The 4,823-nt window shown below is 51.4% G+C and overlaps 2 long non-coding RNA genes across 2 annotated transcripts in view; both read right to left on the reverse strand.

Moving 5' to 3' along the window:
• Nucleotides 1–530: 530 nt before the first annotated feature.
• LOC107116143 lies at nucleotides 531–4,316 on the reverse strand. Its single transcript, XR_001482696.1, has 3 exons — nucleotides 4,262–4,316; nucleotides 3,677–3,817; nucleotides 531–663 (listed from the first exon to the last, which is right to left on the reverse strand). It is a non-coding gene; the product is annotated as an uncharacterized LOC107116143 (long non-coding RNA).
• A 34-nt stretch (nucleotides 4,317–4,350) lies between these two features.
• The window catches only part of LOC107116150, a 4,858-nt gene continuing 4,385 nt past the window's right edge, over nucleotides 4,351–4,823 (reverse strand). Inside the window, exon 3 of the long non-coding RNA XR_001482697.1 lies at nucleotides 4,351–4,416. This is a non-coding gene — a long non-coding RNA (uncharacterized LOC107116150). The remainder of the gene's footprint in view (nucleotides 4,417–4,823) is intronic.

The raw sequence follows: 4,823 nt of genomic DNA on the forward strand, positions 1-4,823 counted from the left end.
CTATTTTGTAGAGAGGAACATTCAAGTCACGTGAGCCCCTGTTCTGCGATCTCAAAGCTATTTCATTCCTGTTACTATCAGCACGGCTGGGGTGGGAGAGAACGGCCACCGTCCCTTGAACAAAGGAGGGCTTGGCAGCCACAGAGGCCACAGTGTGTGGTTACGGCCCATTGCTGCCCGTGAACCCACCACTGACACCCTTCGCGGACCCACCTGCTCGGGCAAGTGAGTGGACACGGGGAGCAACAGCCACTGACCTGCCTCTGCTCATCCTTTTGGCGTGGTGGTGAGAACTGGGGCCCCGCGGGACCGAACTCCCACTGCCACCCAGAGCAGAGAGCAGACGAGTGAGTTCTGGCTCTCTGAGCAAGTGAGCAGAGAGCATCGAGGGGAGCAGCCCATCCTGTGAACAGCCCCCATCCCCCCAAAAAGCCAGACCCAAACCACAAGCCGGCTCACTCACAGAGTTCGGGTTCTTCCAGAGCCCTCGATACGTACGTGCTCGTCCGCTCCCCAATTCAGCCCTTCCAGAATGACGCAGGCGAGCTTGTTCTCGACGGCGGTCAAGTTGTAATCCAGCAGCCAGTTGCGGATCAGAGCCACTTCCGAAGCGGACGGCTTCCAGAGGTGCATCGGGAGTTCTTTAAATAAATAAAGGGAAACCTTAAAAGGAAAAAAAAGGAGAAGATTTGGATTTATACCCCACCCTTGACTCGGGGTCTCAGAGCAGCTTACAATCTCCTTCCCTTCCTCTCCCCACAAAAGACACCCTGTGAGGTAGGGGGGGCTGAGAGAGCTTTGAGAGAACTGTGACTGACCCAAGGTCACCCAGCTGGCTGCATGTGGAGGAGTGGGGAATTAAACCCGGTTCTCCAGGTTAGAGTCCACCGCTCCCGCCCACTACACCAAACCGGTTCTTATGGCTTATGGCTTGCCTTATGGCTACCCAGATCAGACAGGAAACCTCAGAAGCCAAGGGATTGGGTGCATAAGATCCCCACTGGCGAAGGAACAATGTCACAGATCCTTTCCCCTCCCCACCACAAGGAGAATAAAATAATTAAAAATAATGAGTGGGTACAGAATGTGTTGCTTGTGGAGACAGTGAAATGTCACATGCGCCAGGACCTCAACCAGTTAATGCTGGCGTCCAGTGAAGGAACAGGCTAAAATGTTTTGCAATACTTTTAGGACAGATGCCTTTGGGATTTCGTTGAGTGTGCCTTTGGTGTCTGGACACCCACATGTTAACTTGAACAACTAGGGTTACCAACTTCCGGGTGTCTGAGGGGGTAGAGTTCTCCCAGAATTATAACTGATCTCCAGATTACAGATATTGTTTTCCCTGGAGGAAATGGTTTACTATGGAGACAAGGAAAAACAGAAGGCCTAAAATGACATTGTACTCTCATTATTCCTGCCAACCTGGCAGTTCGAAAGCAAGAAATTGCAAGTAGATAAATAGGTACCAAGGAGCTGCGGTGGCTCAAGTGGTTAAGACGTTGAACTGCAGACTGTGGAAGGTCAGTAGTTCAGCGGTTCAAGACCCGGGTGCCGCAAGACAGGGTGAGTTCCTGTTTCTAGTTCCAGCTCCTGCCAACCTAGCAGTTCGAAAGCAAGAAATTGCAAGTAGATAAATAGGTACCACTTCGGTGGGAAGGTAACAGCGTTCCGTGCGCCTTGGTGTTTAGTCATGCCGGCCACATGACCACGGAAACGTCTTTGGACAGCGCTGGCTCTTCGGCTTTGAAACGGAGATGAGCACCGCAACCCTAGAGTCGGACTCGACTGGCTTTCGAGCAAGGGAACCTTTACCTTTACAGAATACAGAAGGCCCCACACTCAACCCCCGGCATCTCCAGTTAAAAGGACCAGCCAGTAGACGATCTGAAAGGCCTCTGCCTGAGACCCTGGAGAGCCGCTGCCAGTCTGGGTAGGCAATACTGACCTTGAGAGGTCAATGGTGTAAAACGGATTCAGGTGATCATATTCACAGAGGGGGGCCGTGGCTCAGTGGCAGAGCCTCTGCTTGTCATACAGAAGGTCCCAGGTCCAACCCCTGGCATCTCCAGTTAAAGGAGAAGGGAGTACATGATGTTTCTACATGAAACTGGAGAGCTGCTGCCAGTCTGAGTAGGCAATAATGACCTTGAGAGACCAAGAGTCTGATCCAGTGTTACTATGCCCATGTGTGCAATTTTGGCTGGGTATTTGTTTTGCTTTTTCCCAAAGCACTCTGTTACTTTTCTCAAAGAACACCACCCTGTTCTACGGCCATTCTCTAGATACATAAGAGCCAGTGTTGGGTCAGGTCAATGGCCCATCCAGTCCAACACTCGTGTCACACACCGTGGCCAGAAATACCAGGTGCCATCAGGAGGTCCAGCAGTGGGGCCAGGACACTAGAAGCCCTCTCACTGTTGCCACCCAAGCAGCAAGAACATAAGAACATAAGATAAGCCAATGTTGGATCAGGCCAATGGCCCATCCAGTCCAACACTCATGTCACACAGTGGCCAGAAATACCAGGTGCCATCAGGAGGTCCACCAGTGGGGCCAGGACACTAGAAGCCCTCCCACTGTTGCCACGCAAGCACCAAGAACATAAGAACATAAGATAAGCCAATGTTGGATCAGGCCAATGGCCCATCCAGTCCAAAATCTCCAGTTAAAAGGACCAGGCAATAGGCGATCTGAAAGGCCTCTGCCTGAGACCCTGGAGAGCCGCTGCCAGTCTGGGTAGGCAATACTGACCTTGAGAGGTCAATGGTGTAAAACGGATTCAGGTGATCATATTCACAGAGGGGGGCCGTGGCTCAGTGGCAGAGCCTCTGCTTGTCATACAGAAGGTCCCAGGTCCAACCCCTGGCATCTCCAGTTAAAGGAGAAGGGAGTACATGATGTTTCTACATGAAACTGGAGAGCTGCTGCCAGTCTGAGTAGGCAATACTGACCTTGAGGGACCAAGAGTCTGATCCAGTGTTACTATGCCCATGTGTGCAATTTTGGCTGGGTATTTGTTTTGCTTTTTCCCAAAGCACCCTGTTACTTTTCTCAAAGCACACCACCCTGTTCTACGGCCGTTCTGTAGACACGAGTACATAAGAACAGAAGAGAACCCAGTGTTGGGTCAGGCCAATGGCCCATCCAGCCAAACATTCATATCACACACCGTGGCCAGAAATACCAGGTGCCATCAGGAGGTCCAGCAGTGGGGCCAGGACACTAGAAGCCCTCCCACTGTTGCTACCCAAGCAGCAAGTACATAAGAACATAAGCCAATGTTGGGTCAGCAGAAATACCAGGTGCCACCAGGAGGTCCAGCAGTGGGGCCAGGACACTAGAAGCCCCCCCACTATTGCCTCCTCCCCCAAAGCTCTAAGAATACAGAGCATCACTTGCCCCAGACTGAGAGTTCCTATCTATACCTTATGGCTAATAGCCACTGATGGACCACTGCTCCATATGCTTATCTAATTCCCTCTGGAAGCTGTCCATGCTTGTAGCTGCCACCACCTCCTGTGGCAGTGAATCCCATGTGTTAATCACTCTTTGGGTGAAGAAGGACTTCCTTTGATCCGTTCTAACCTGACTGCTCAGCAATTCCATGGAGTGCCCACGAGTTCTTGGCTTGTGAGAAAGGGAGGAAAGGACTGCGGCACGGACTGCCTCTTACCATGCCCACCGTTTCAATGGTCTCTTGGACTCGGTCCAGCAACACAGAAATCATGCCGGTGTGGACCGCCGTGATGGAGCTGAGGAGCTCCCGGCCGACCTTTGAAAACGTCTCTCTTGTGGAAAGGTTGACGTAGGACACCTTAGGAGAAAAATAGAAGAAGAGAAGGGGGGGGTTGGTTTGGTGTTTTTTTTTAAAGTACATACAGGGAACATTACTGTAGCAGATAAAATTTCAACATACTTCCAGGAAACGGAAGCCCCTATCTAAATCCTAACTTCAGGGGAAAGTGTCCCTCTTTTTGCAGGGGGCTATACTCTGGAAACAGGAAAGCAACGAAGCAGCACAAAACACAAAGCCCAAACCCAGAGAGGGCTTTACTGCTCCCACTTCGGACAGAAAGACTGAGAGGCAGCAGTCAGAACAAAGCCATCTACCGAGGTTGATGTCAGAAGCACGATTTGAATCAGGGACGCGCTCCTCTTCAACCCCCCGGCTCACAGCACCTCTCAGACCGGAGCGTTCCGCCTCCTCCCCGAAGCCCCGACTACTCCCCTCCTCCCGAGGGTGTCTCGCCTCGCTCACCTCGTAGATCTCCAGCACGATGACTCGGACAAAATCCTCATCCGCGTCCTCCCGCTTGGTCTGGGCCATCTGGGCAAACGTCGTCAGCAGGCAGATTTCCTCGGAGCCGTTCATCGACTGCAGGGACTTGGTGAACTTCTCCAGGTGGGCTGGGTCTGGCGACAGCGGGGAAGAGACGGGTTCTATTTTGTAGACCCAAACACCAAATACCTTCTCGGAACATGCTTTTTTAAAAAAAACCTCTGTATTATGATAGACAGAATGAAAACATATCGAGATGGGTAGCCGTGTTATTCTGTTTGTACCAAGAGAAAAGAGAAAGAGTCCAGGAAAAAGTAAAAAGATAAAGGTTCCCTTGCTCCAAAGCCAGTCGAGTCCGACTCTAGGGTTGCGGTGCTCATCTCCGTTTCAAAGCCGAAGAGCCAGCGCTGTCCAAAGACGTTTCCATGGTCATGTGGCCGGCATGACTAAACACCAAGGCGCACGGAACGCTGTTACCTTCCCACCGAGGTGGTACCTATTGATCTACTTGCAATTTCTTGCTTTCTTTTTTTTTTTTTTT

The sequence above is a fragment of the Gekko japonicus genome, unplaced genomic scaffold (assembly GCF_001447785.1).
Source record: "Gekko japonicus isolate JY-2015 unplaced genomic scaffold, Gekko_japonicus_V1.1 scaffold7288, whole genome shotgun sequence".
Lineage (NCBI taxonomy): Eukaryota > Metazoa > Chordata > Lepidosauria > Squamata > Gekkonidae > Gekko > Gekko japonicus.